Raw genomic sequence first — 14,561 nt, 5'->3', positions numbered from 1 at the left:
TGAGTCTTTTATTCTCTAATTTTGAAACTAAGGGGATGTATCCAGCCAGCAGTAAGAGATACATGTTGTTTTATTTTAGAGGAAATGGACCTTTAAAGAACTGTGTTCCTCATAGTTGTAAAAATTTCAAAATATGTACTAAAACAAGACATAATAAATTATTGTTGCTTATGGTTCTTTCTTACCAGTGCAAAAGAACAGTGGAAAGCTGAGGAATTATTTAATTGGCCCAACTGAATCTTTGCTTTGAAATAGAAAACTGCTTTCTCAAATTGAGATTTTTTTTTTTTTTTAATTCAAATAACCCAAACCTGCCAGGGTAAGCATGATCTACAATGGTTACCTAAAGCTTAGAGGGGAAAACATATCCTATGATTTTTAGTTTAAAATAAATACCATTGTGTATGTTTTTATAACTTATTTAAGTCAGAATTTCAAAAATTGAACCATGTATCTATTAACTGAGCAATTCAGATTAGCGTGACTCCTTGGTTAATATTTGCACAAACTTCTAATAATTATCAAGATGGCCTTTATTTGTTTTTTCTTGCCACTGACCCATAGGATATACGAAAAGAAAACAGACCAGCCTCTTTCCTGATAAGAAGAGTAACCAAGAAGGCCATTCTGTAAGAACTAAGTGGTGAGTAATTTCTCTTTTTTTTTAAACATGAATCAAAATATGTTACTATACATTACGTTGGGTAGATGAGACGTATGATTTCTTTGAATAAGTTCGAAGACATTTATGTAAAAGCAACGAGCAGAAGCACTTGTTTCTTTATCTTTTGAAAAGAAATGAACTAGTGAAAATAGAAATTCCAGGAATGTCTGTTTCTTAGAATGAGATCAGTTTAAATTTTTCCAGTGTGTAACAAAACATTTAAAAATATTTTAAGCATTAAACTTAACATATGATGTTTTAGAAAATACATAAGAGCAACCTGGATTTAAGGGGTTTAAACCAAGTCTTTGAAGTATCTTAAATCTCCTTGAGACCTAAAAGACTGTTTATAACTAACAGTTGCTTTGCAAAAACAATGTTGACGAGATGTTTTAAAATTTTCCTGTTAAATTTTTATGAGAATATGTGGGTTGGGAAAAGGGAGCATCTGTATTGCAAGATGATTTCATAAAATTGATTTATTTAATCTCAGAAATGGAGAACAGGATGCTTAGCAGGGAAGAGATTTATCACTGGATTGTATGTGTGAAGCAAATGAATAAATGGAACGCTACATCAGCTCAGGATGGGCCTAATAATTTCTGAATATTAGTTTAAGATGGGTAATATGGCATTTTAAACAGATTTTGGAGGTCTCTTTTTTGGACCAGTGGAACCCAATATTGGGGTGCACGTGCCTTTTGAGAGGCAACTGTGAGACGATTGGATATATCAATTCCACTAATATATGTTTTTATGCAAAGTTTTGCTCTCAAGAGTGATCAGATTTTATTTAAAACAGATCTAAGAAAGAAACTTGTTTGGAAATCAAGACTGTATCAGTATTTGGAGCTGCTAACAGGGAGAAAATTCTATTCTAAAAAAAAGCATTTCACTGTCTCGTTGTATTATATAAGAGTGTTTTTCTTATTTGCTTTTAACTCATTCGTTCTTGGTTATTCTTGACTATTGTAACATAGTGGGTTTTTATCAAGAGAAGGCCAAATAATGGAGAGATATTCAGCACAGAAATAACCTTCCAAAATGTTAAGTTTTTTAATTTCCCAGTTATCAATGAATTTGCTGGTCATTTATTTCACTAATTAGCCTTCTCAGGGAAAAGGTGCACAGAAATGTGTACTATTGCTGAATTCCAAATTAATTTAAAAAAAGGTATATTAGCTTTAACTAGCAGGAGATTTTAGTAGAGGTCAAAATATATATTTTGACTTATTATATTTACTTACTATACATTTTTCATTTTGGCATTTTACTTATATTTTTAGGATACACTTGATTATATTAATATATAAATATATTTATTGTATATTACTGTATATGAATAATATTTATTTTTTCTTGTCCTAGTTACATATACACTATAGAATTTTCATAGTTCATTGTAGTGACCTTATCTTTTCTTCCCAATCTCTCTAGATTCATTATTTAATCTATTAACAACTTATATTATCTGATACTTTGTTCTTATATCTAACGAATATCCCTTATGATATAATGAGTGTATTTTGATCTATTTTCACTTTAGATTTACTTATCTATTTATTTTAAATTTTTATTTAATAAATGGTACAAAGCACAATGCCAAAAACATTAACAGTTAAAATTTCACCAAATGAAAAAATACTATAGAATACACAGTTGTAAAAAGCTCCATTAAGTTATTTTACAACTGCCTCAAGCTGCAAAAAGAAAAAAAACCCAATGCCATACCTAAGTTATCCCTCTCTTAAAATAATGCCATTTATGTTATAAACCATGAGCACCCCATCAAAAGACGGGAACTGCTTTTGTTAATTCATATATATATATATATATATATGACTGTATCACTTTGCTATACACCTGAAACAAACACAACACTGTAAATAAAATATAGTACAATATAAAATAAAAATAAGTAACAGAACTTTGGGGCTTTACACCGAGTTAGAGTTCCTATCAGAGGGATAACAGCACCACAGCCGTACTGAATCCTCATGAAGGAGGCACATGAATGACTGGATTACAAGAGCTACAGAAACGAGAGCTGCTCACTTCCCAGAAACTATATTTTGATCTATTTTCACTTTAGATTTATTAGGCTTTATAATTACAGAATAATAATCCTAGATTTCTTAACATTTTGAAAAATTTTGTTGTTAAATTAGTGGGTGATTTAAGGGAAACTGTTTTCTGGGGTCAGGGGAGAGTTGCTTTGCATTTTGTTTCCTGTTTTGGGCTTTTTAAAAAATTCTCAACACCATATTCTTAATAAATGGACATATTTGTGCTTATGTTAAATGAAATGAACAAAATTTAATCTTATAAGAATTACATTTATACCCCTTTAAAAAATCAGTATTTCTTGACTATATATATATGCACTACAAAATACATTTGATTTGATGTCATTTTTCTAAAAGAGATAAATACTTTGAAAGAGACTAAAAAGATCTAGTGGGTACTTAGTGGGAATATGAATGTTTTAAAGAGATTTCCCTTTGTTTATCAGTATTTGTTATTTTTCTGGGTGAATTTTACTTGATTTTGTAATTAGAACTGCAAATTTCTTTTACATTAAATTTTTAAAAATCGGAAGAGTGGAATTGATTCCAAAAGCTAGTCTCACTGAGTCTTGACAGATTGTGGTACACATGATGCTTTGCTCAGTAGTTAGGTCAGAAGCCACACCCTTGTCTGAGAGCTAGTACTAGACATGGGGAGGATGAGTATAACTCAGAATCAATGAAGTCTCACCTTGAGATGGACCTCAGTGGCTGCTTCTAGGGCAGACTTCTCATCCATCCTACAGATGTGATCATTTTCCAAGTGCACACAGACACATGGCCAATACTAGTTTCAAGAAGACTTCTTCCGGAGGTCACAGACACATGAAACATTGGTTGCCATGCCATGTCTTCAGGCCTTCACTCTTTTTTAACAGTAGTTAAGAAATTTGGAACTAGTAACTGTATTTAGCAATCTGGAGTATTCAAGTAAAAATTCAGATATCTGGGCTGTCTTGGAAAGTCCAGCTTTAGAGTTCTCTTCCTTGGTGACAGGTGAGTTGGACTGGCAACTGCCCATTTTCCGAGGGCCACACACTTTTGTTCACTGTTGACTTCCAATGGACCACCTGGCCCTACACAGGCCTTTGAGTTCGCAACTTTGATATGTAAGTTAAAACTAATATAAAACAGAGAAAGCGATTCCTTATTGATAATTAGGTTTTCCGAACACCAGTTCTCGGGATGCCTTAGTCATCCTCCTTGTACTTCTATGTAATTCTGGAATCACCAAATGAGAAATGAAAAAAGCAAATGGACCTAACGCACATCTTGAAGTACTTAAGAGTCAGACCAAGTTAGGACACATAACTTGAGAATGTGGGTTTGTTAATTCTATGACACGTGGATGGTTGGAGATGAGACCACAACAGAGGCCATGACACTGTCCATTGGACTTTCCTGAGACCAATTTTACACAGAGGAGAAGGTGACACTGCTTTCCAAGTGTCTTTTGCCCTAGACTTATAAATTTTCCACTCATGTTCATTTATACAGTTTTTAATTTTAAGTGTACCTCTCATGGAACCCTGAAGCAAAGTAGAAAATAGGAAAAACACATTGCTAAATCTCACCTTTTACATTCAAAAAGGATGTTTTACTTGTGACGTAATTTTCAGACTATCTCCGTTTGCAAGTGAATTATTAAGATTTGTTAGTGGGAATTCCCTGGCAGTCCAGTGGCTAGGACTCAGGGCTCTCACTGTGGAGGGCCTGGGTTCAATCCCTGGTCAAGGAATTAAAATCCCACAAGCTGTGTGGCATGGCCAAAAAAAAAAAAAAAATTGTTAGAGTGCTTACTTTTGTACATCTTACTAAACCTTTCCAAGATGGAAGTGGGTTCTGATATTGATGTGTTAGCAGCATAATAAAGTGTGAGTAGCAAGAAATGTTTCACTCAGATGCAGAGGAGAGCCATATATATTTAAATGGGGTGTCACATAAGGCATGTGTTTCTTTCGAGGTCTATAATACTAACACATATCTTGAGGATGTCGAAAATTTGGATTTGTTTTGAGGTTTCATTATCTGTTATCACACAGGTTAAATCTTTTATATGTGCTGTGTTTAGAGATTCCAAAGTGGTTTTGCTCATTTTCGAATTTTTTTTTAGAGTAACTCTCATCTCTTGGCTTTGAATGACCGAATAAATACCTTGCTTACTGTAGATTTGTCTTTGTGTGTATGTGTACTCTGTTGCTCAGTCCTATCCAACTCTTTGCAACCACATGGACTGGAGCCTGCCAGGCTCCTCTGTCTATGGGATTTCCCAGGCCAGAATATGGAGTGGGTTGTCATATCTTCTTCCAGGGGATCTTTCCGACCCAGGGATTCAACCTGCATCTCCTCAGTCTCCTGAGCTGGCAGGTGGATTCTTTACCACTGCACCACCTGGGAAGCTCTAGATTCATCTTTTATAGCTACATTATTTGACCTGAAATAGATAATAAACAGTTTTATTTTCAGGAAAACGTTAAGCAGAAGCATTCAGAACATGTGTATAGAATCATTTCTCCTAGCACATATCTATTTCATTAATTTTACTTCCCAACATCTCACCAAGCCACGTCTAGCACAATTCTTTCTCCTAACCTAAATAGGAGAGTCCTCTTCTGTTCCACATGACTGCTTATGTAGGCTACTGATCAATTTTGTTTGGATTTGTAAGAGTAGTCATGGATATTAAACTGAAAGACAATACTTAAAGCACATCCCTTTATATATATATATATATATTTCTGGTTTTATTCCTAATTTAATAATGGAGAACTGATTCCTAAATAGTTTTTGGCTTAAAAACAATAGTATTCTTTTTAACACAATGCTTAGCTGTGGCTTTTGGCCAACGTTTATGCCTCACATGTCACTTGTGAATGCTTTTAAATAAAAAATGTGCAGAATTGCATTTATTTTTTGGCCTCATAGACCACATAAGAGCTGTTTCCATGCTTAATCTAAGCCAGTTCTGTAAAGAGATGTAATGCTACTTAAATTTTAAACAAGTCAAGAATCTCAAACAAGGCTGTGTTATGTTATCACATCTGGTCATTCTTTGCATTAAAAGGATTATTCTCAATGTTTTGCATTGTTCACTACTCGGACATCCAAAACGTCAACAACAGACCAAGACCCTGTATGTCACTAGAGGGAAGAGAATATGGAGAGTAAAGAATAGCTTTGAAATACACTTTAATCTAAATACTGCTTAAAAAAAAAATTGGGTTCATAGATTTTGCTAAAAATCTAATGAAAGCTCTAGACCCCTCTCTAGGGAAATACACATATATTTGCAAAATATGAATTTTCAGTGAGACACATCATGAACTTGAACTTGTAGACCACAGGTTACAGACCTATGCAACAAATTGATGTGTGATGTTTTACATACAGTATAGACTATGTATGTGACTGGTAATGGAAGTAAAGTCCAATGTTGAAAAGAACAATATTTCACAGGAAACTGTTAGGTCCATGAATCAAGATAAATTGCAAGTGGTCAAAGAGGAGATGGCAAGAGTGAACATCGACATTTTAGGAATCAGTGAACTAAAATGGACTGGAATGGGTGAATTTAATTCAGATGACAATTATATCTGCTACTCTGGGCAAGAATCCCTTAGAAGAGATAGAGTAGCCCTCATAGTTAACAAAGGAGTCTGAAATGCAGTACTTGGATGCAATCTCAAAAATGACAGAATGAATTCTGTTCGTTTACAAAGCAAACCATTCAATATCACTCTTGAAAGTCCCTTGGACTGCAAGGAGATCCAACCAGTCCATTCTAAAGGAGATCAATCCTGGGTGTTCATTGGAAGGACTGATGCTAAAGCTGAAACTGCAATACTTTGGCCACCTCATGCGGTGAGCTGACTCACTGGAAAAGAGTCTGATGCTGGGAAGGATTGGGGGCAGGAGGAGATGGGGACGACAGAGAATGAGATGGCTGGATGGCATCACCGACTTGATGGACATGAGTATGAGTGAACTCTGGGATTTGGTGATGGACAGGGAGGCCTGGCGTGCTGTGATTCATGGGGTCGCAAAGAGTCGGACATGACTGAGCGACTGAACTGAACTGAACTGAACTAATGCCAAAGAAGCTGAAGTTGAATGGTTCTGTGATGACATACAAGATCTTCTAGAACTAAGACTCCTAAAAGATGTCCTTTTCATCATAGGGGACTGGAATGCAAAAGGAGGAAGTCAAGAAATACCTGGAGTAACAGGTAAGTTTGGTCTTGGAGTACAAAATGAAGCAGGGCAAAGACTAACAGAGTTTTGCCAAGAGAACGCACTGGTCATAGCAAACACCCTCTTCCAACAGCCCGAGAGATGACTCTACCCATGGGCATCACTAGATGGTCAATACTGAAATCAGACTGATTATATTCTTTGCAGCTGAAGATGGAGAAGCTCTATACAGTCAGTAAAAACAAGACTGGGAGCTGACTTTCACTCAGATCATGAACTCCTTACTGCAAAATTCAGATTTAAATTGAAGAAAGTAGGGAAAACCACTAGACTATTCATGTATGACCTAAATCAAATCCCTTACAATTATACAGTGAAAGTGACAAATAGATTCAGGGATTAGATCTGATAGACAGAGTGCCTGAAGAACTATGGATGGAGGTTTGTAACATTGTACAGGAGGCGGTGATCAAAACCATCCCAAAGAAAAAGAAATACAAAAAAGGCAAAATGGTTGTCTAAGGACCCCTTCCAAATAGCTGAGAAAAAAAGAAAAGTGAAAGGCAAAGGAGAAAATGAAAGATATATCCATCTGAATGCAGAGTTCCAAAGGATAGTAAGGAGACATAAGAAAGCCTTCCTAAGTGATCAATGCAAAGAAATAAAGGAAAACAATAGAATGGGAAAGACTAGAGATCTCTTCAAGAAAATTAAGGATACCAAGGGAACATTTCATGCAAAAATGGGCATAATAAAAAAAGAAATGGTATGGGCCTAACAGAAGCAGAAAATATTAAGAAAAGGTGGTAAGAATACAGAGGAACTATACAGAAAAGATCTTCATGAACCAGATAACCATGATGGTGTGATCACTCCCCTAAAGCCAGACATCATAGTATGTGAAGTCAAGTAGGTCTTAGGAAGCATCACTACGAACAAAGCTAGTGGAGGTGATGGAATTTCAGCTGAGCTATTTCAAATCCTAAAAGATGATGCTGTGAAAGTGCTGCACTCAGTATGAAAGCAAATTTGGAAAACTCAGCAGTGGCCACAGGACTGGAAAAGATTAGTTTTCATTCCAGTCCCAAGGCAGTGCCAAAGAATGCTCAAACTACTGCACAATTGCACTCATCTCATATGCTAGCAAAGTAAAGCTCAAAATTCTCCAAGCTAGGCCTCAACAGTACTTGAATTAAAAACTTCCAGATGTTGAAACTGAATTTAGAAAAAGCAGAGGAAGCAGAGATCAAATTGCCAACACCTGTTGGATCATACAAAAAGCAAGAGAATTCCAGAAAAACATCTACTTCTGCTTCATTGACTACATTAAAGCCTTTGACTGTGTGGATCACAACAAACTGTGGAAAATTCTGAAAGAGATGGGAATAACACATACCAGACCACTTGACCTGCCTCCTGAGAATCCTGTATGCAGGTCAAGAAGCAACAGTTAGAACTGGACATGAAACAATGGGAAAGGCGTACATCAAGGCTGTATATTGTCACCCTACTTATTTAACTTATATGCAGAGTCCATCATGTGAAATGCCAGGCTGGATGAAGCACAAGCTGGAATCAAGATTGCCAGGAGAAATATCAATAACCTCAGATATGCAGATGACACCACCCTTATGGCAGAAAGTGAAGAACTAAAGAGCCTTTTGATGAAAATCAAAGAGGAGAGTGAAAAAGCTGGCTTAAAACTCAGCATTCAAAAAACTAAGATCATGTATCCTGTCCCATCATTTCATGGCAAGTAGATGGGTAAACAGTGGAAACGGTGACAGAAGTCATTGCAGATGGTGACTGCAGCCATGAAATTAAAAGATGCTTGTTCCTTAGAAGAAAAGCTATGACAAACCTAGACAGCATGTTAAAAAGCAGAGACATTACTTTGCTGAGAAAGGTTCATCTAGTCAAAGCTATGGTTTTTCCAGTAGTCATGTATGGATGTGAGAATTGGACCATTAAGAAAGCTGAGTGCCAAAGAACTGATGCTTTTGAACTGTGGTGTTGGAGCAGACTCTTGGGAGTCCCTTGGACTGCAAGGAGATCCAACCAGTCCATCCTAAAGGAAATCAGTCCTGAATATTCATTGGAAGGACTGATGCTGAAGCTGAAGCTCCAATACTTTGGCCACCTGATGCAAAGAACTGACTCATAGAAAAGACCCTGATGCTGGGAAAGATTGAAGGCAGGAGGAACAGGCGATAACAGAGGATGAGATGGTTGGCTGGCATCACCAACTCAATGGACATGAGTTTGGGTAAGCTCTGGGAGTTGGTGATGTACAGGGAAGCCTGGCGTGCTGCAGTCCACGGGGTCACAAAGAGTTGGATATGACTGAGCGACTGCACTGAACTAATATTCCTCTCTTTATCTTTTCTCAGTTGAATTTCAATTCTGAACTGAAGTGAACTGATTTACTATGTATGTATATGCATGTATGCTAGGATATACATATGTCTAATTTTTTTAAAAAAAACTTCCTTTAAGTAGTTATGAAGTTAACTCATCAGGTTGCCAAAAATTTGGAAATCTTAGTCATTTCTGTCTAACGGGATATTTAGTTCCATAGGATTCAGGTAGAGATGCTAACTTATAACACTCAATATTTTAATGAAATAAAAGAGAATGCGAAAAAGTATGCTAAAACAAGAGGCATAAAGGTCATTTACTTAAGTGCAACTGGTTAAGACCTTCTTACCCTCATCCCTTTAAGTTTTTGATTGCAAGATGGTCTTTTTCTACATAAGTCTGTAAAAATAAGGTGTTAGTTTCCTTGTGTCTTCAGTAACATTCAGTTCAAAATATTTCTTACATTCTTTGTAATTCTTTCTTTGGACACAGAAAAAATTTTGAAGTGTGTTGTGTAATTCCAAAATTACTTGGAAATGTGTTATTTAGAGTATGTTCATTAGTTTTAGGCATTTGAGGATTTTATATGTATTTTGTTATTGATTTCTATTTTAATTCCATTTTCATCAGAAAACATTGTGTATAATTAAAATCCTTTAGAATTGATTGTAACTTTGTTTTTATATGACTCGTTTTGGTGAATGTTTTAGGTGCACTTGAAAAGACTGGGTGTTCTGCTGTTGTTGGCTATGGTGTTCTATATTGTCAATTAGGTCAAGTTGGTTGATACATATGTTTTTGTTTACTTATTCTCTCAGTTACTGAGACTGGAATGTTAAAATCCCCAAACATAATTGGTGTACTGGGTTGAATTGTGGTTGTTGATGTTCAGTTCCTAAGTCAGCTCTGACTCTTTGGGACCCTTTGGATTGCAGCATGCCAGGCTTCCCTTTCATTTGCTATCTCCCATGATTTGCTCAAATTCATGTCTATTCTGGGACTTCCCTGCTGGCTCAGACGGTAAAGAATCTGCCTGTAATGCAGGAGACCCAGACTTGATTCCCTAGGTCAGGAACAGCCCCTGGAGAAGGGAATAACTACCTACTCCAGTATTCCTGCCTGGGGAATTCCATGGACAGAGAAGCCTGGCAGGCTACAGTCTGTGGGGTTCTCTAGTAAACACTATTTATATATCCTGTGTTTTGGGCTTCCCTGGTGGCTCAGTTGTAAAGAATCCGTTTGCAATGCAGGAGACCCATGTTCAATTTCTGGGTCAGGAAGAGTCCCCGGAGGAGGGTATGGCAACCCACTCCAGTATTCTTGCTTGGAGAATCCCATGGATGAGGGAGGCCTGGTGGGCTACAGTCCATGGGGTTGCAAGGAACCCACAACTGAAGTGACTGAGCATACATGCTGTCCATTGAGTCAGTGATGCTATCCAATCATCTCATCTTCTGTCATTGCCTTCTCCTCCTGCCCTCAGTCTTTACCAGCATCAGGGTCTTTTCCAATGAGTTGGCTTCACATCAAGTGGCCAAAATGTTGGAGCTTCAGCTTCAGCACCAGTCCTTTCAATGAATATTCAGGGTTGCTTTTCTTTAGGACTGACTGGTTTAATAGCTTTGCTTTCCAAGGGGCTCTCAAGAGTCTTTTCCGGCACCACAGTTAGAAAACATCAATTCTTCGGCACTCAGCTTTCTTTATGGTCCAACTCTCACATCCATACTTGGCTATTCAAATTCATGTCTATTCAGAATTTGTGAATGTGACCTCATTTAAAGGTCTTTGCAGGTGTAATCAAGTTAAGATTGGGCATACTGGACTGAAATAGGCTCTTATCTATCGACTGATGTTCCTATAAGGCTAAGGAAATTTGAACACAGACACAAAGGGAAGTTGAGGAAGTGAAAATAGAAGCAGAGGTTGGAGTTATGAGACCAGAAGGGGAGGAATGTCCAGGGCTGCTGACAATCACCAGAAGCTTTTAATGGCAAGAAAGAATCCTTCCCTATGGTCTCCCTTCGAGACCATAGCCCTAACAACATGTTGATTTCAGACTTCTAGCTTTCAGAACTGTAAGAATGAATTTCTGCTGTATTAAGTGCCCCACCCCCAACACAAGGATTTTAGGATGCTGTAATAATCACTTTGATAGATTTCTCTGGAATGTTTTAAAGTTTTTAAAAAGCAAAAATGCTGCACCATGTTACTGATAACAACAAGAACTAGAAGCTTTAGCTAGCATAGTCTTAATTAATATTTTGGGGGTATATTAATAGGGCTATCAGTTCAGTTCAGTCACTCAGTCATTTCCGACTCTTTGTGACCCCATGGACAGCAGCACGCCAAGCATCCCTGTCCATCACCAACTCCTGGAGTCCACCCAAACCCATGTCCATTAAGTTGGTGATGCCATCCAACCATCTCATCCTCTGTCATCCCCTTCTCCTCCTGCCCTCAATCTTTCCCAGCATCAGGGTCTTTTCAAATGAGTCAGCTCTCTGCATCAAGTGGCCAAAGTACTGGAGTTTTAGCTTCAACATCAGTCCCTCCAGTGAACACCCAGGACTGATCTCCTTTAGGATGGACTGGTTGGATCTCCTTGCAGTCCAAGGGACTCACAAGAGTCTTCTCCAACACCACAGTTCAAAAGCATCAATTCTTTGGCACTCAGCTTTCTTCACAGTCCAACTCTCACATCCATACATGACTACCGGAAAAACCATAGCCTTGACTAGATGGACCTTTGTTGACAAAGTAATGTCTCTGCTTTTCAATATGCTATCTAGGTTGGTGATAACTTTCCTTCCAAGGAGTAAGCATCTTTTTATTTCATGGCTGCAATCACCATCTGGGGTGATTTTGAAGCCCAGAAAAATAAAGTCTGACACTGTTTCCCCATCTATTTCCCATGAAGTGATGGGACCGGATGCCATGATCTTAGTTTCCTGAATGTTGAGCTTCAAGCCAACTTTTTCACTCTCCTCTTTCACTTTCATCAAGAGGCTCTTTAGTTCCTCTTCACTTTCTGCCATAAGGGTGGTGTCAGCTGCATATCTGAAGTTACTGATATCTCTCCCGGCAATCTTGATTCCAGCTTGTGCTTCTTCCAGCCCAGCGTTCCTCGTGATGTACTCTGCATAGAAGTTAAATAAGCAGGGTGACAATATACAGCCTTGACGTACTCCTTTTCCTATTTGGAACCAGTCTGTTGTTTCATGTCCAGTTCTAACTGTTGCTTCCTGACCTGCATACAGGTTTCTCAAGAGGCAGGTCAGGTGGTCTGGTATTCCCATCTCTGTCAGAATTTTCCACAGTTTATTGTGATCCACACAGTCAAAGGCTTTGGCATAGCCAAATAGAGCTATTCAACAAAATAGTAAATGTGTGTCTTCTGCACTTTGAATTTTAGAGTTGAATTCAAACAAAAGTCAGAGCACAAAGATGAAAACCTTCACCTGAAATCTCAGCCTGGATCATTATCAGTCATTCCACCCTGTGCCAGATGCTGGGTCGTGTGCTTTACCTTTTGGGGATTCAAAGATAGAATAGAAGGAGCTCTGTTCTCAAGATGCTCAGGAAGATCTATAAGCAGTGCCTTCATGATAGAGGCCATCACTACTGTATAATGCTAACAGGAGTGATGTTTTGGACCTATTTCCCAATCAGTGTTTCCTTATTAGCCAGCCAGTTTTCCCCTCCCAGCTCCTTGCCCTTCTTATTAGATCCAGAAAAGAGGTTGACTGAAGCTATCGGGAGGGAAGGAAAGTTGGTCCCTTCTGCCCTCGGAGGGTAATAGGAGGAGGAGAGGGTAAAGGATGCAAGGGAATGGGTCACCTATGTCCCAGTCTCTCCTGGGGTTCCAGGTCCAGGGCTCTCAGACTCCTTGGGAGAGAGCAGAGGGCGGTGCTGGTCGCGGGTTAAGCCCTGCAGAGGCACTCTTGAGGAGCACCCCACATCTCAACACACCGGGAGCAAAAGAAGCACGTGCTGCCATCATCCAGCCCTGACCCTGCAGAGGATGTGCGCCTGGTGCCCAGGGAACAGGGAACAGGGCACCAGAGACTGCGCAAAGGCGCTGACAGATACAAGACAGCTCCTTCCCCACCCATAACAAACCCCAAACCCCAAACCCAGGAATTTACCGTGAGGTCCCCGTCGAAATGGCGCCCTCTGGAGGAGAAGAAGGGAAGGGTAGAACTAGAAGAGACCCAGTTTACCTGGAAGAGACAAAGCAAAAAACACAGTTGAATATTTATGCAAAAGAGATGACTTAAACTTGAAGACAGGGAGAAGCTGTGAATTGTTAAGGTAAAGTCGATACCGGCTCTCTCCTCCCCACACCTGACTTCCAGAGTAGGAGTGTATTAGGGAAATTGGAGTGGATGGATGTCAGCAGGGATCTAAGGAGGCCACATTTTCTTCTGAAGTGAGGATCAAGGCAACTGAGGCTCTTGTCTTACATGTTTTCATCCCCCTCCCCCACAAATTGCTTATCTCTGCAGACCAGGTCAAGCCTTTGCATAAACAAAATAGAATATATATATATAGGAGTGAGCTACTTCTGAAATTAACATTATTTATGTTGACAGAAATTGTGCCCTTTCTAAGTTTACATTTAAAAAACAGCACCCAATTTCTCCATGTTTTTCAATTTATTATTCTAATCACGCATCTCTGTCTTTTGTAAATCTAAATGTCACTTCTCCCTGCTTTTAGTTACTTTGGTGATTTGATGGTTCCCATTAAAATAAAGCGATGGAGTATAACTAGTTTTTAGTTTTCAGTTGATCACCACTAGGAGTAGAGTCAGCAAGGGAACATTCTAGAACTCTACCTTTGGTTCTCCAGAATCAGGGCTGGGTTCCTCAACAGATAAAGACTCTCTTTGTAAGGATGGTACTAGAAAAATTTTAAATTTACAAAGTTATTTCAAATCAGCCAATAGATTAGTAACTGATGATGCTAGGATGACGGATAAGTAATCAAATCCCTTATGATTATACAGTGGAAGTGAGAAATAGATTTAAGGGACTAGATCTGATAGAGTGCCTGATGAACTCTGGACGGAGGTTCGTGACATTGTACAGGAGACAGGGACCAAGACCATCCCCATGGAAAAGAAATGCAAAAAAGCAAAATGGCTGTCTGAGGAGGCCTTACAAATAGCTGTGAAAAGAAGAGAAGCGAAAAGCAAAGGAGAAAAGGAAAGATATAAGCATCTGAATGCAGGGTTCCAAAGAATAGCTAGGAGAGATAAGAAAGCCTTCCTCAGTGATCAA

General features: G+C 38.4%; 1 long non-coding RNA gene across 1 annotated transcript in view; it reads left to right on the top strand.

Moving 5' to 3' along the window:
• The first annotated feature begins 562 nt into the window (after nt 1–562).
• LOC129561209 (uncharacterized) overlaps nt 563–14,561 on the top strand; it is an 84,362-nt gene continuing 70,363 nt past the window's right edge. Inside the window, exon 1 of the long non-coding RNA XR_016038497.1 lies at nt 563–643. This is a non-coding gene — a long non-coding RNA (uncharacterized LOC129561209). The remainder of the gene's footprint in view (nt 644–14,561) is intronic.

The sequence above is a fragment of the Moschus berezovskii genome, chromosome 10, assembly GCF_049115385.1.
Source record: "Moschus berezovskii isolate FMDL1 chromosome 10, NW_MosBer_1.0, whole genome shotgun sequence".
NCBI classification, from domain to species: Eukaryota; Metazoa; Chordata; class Mammalia; order Artiodactyla; family Moschidae; genus Moschus; species Moschus berezovskii.
The sequence above is the reverse complement of the archived record's forward strand: the minus strand, read 5'-3'. Positions and strand labels throughout refer to the sequence as shown.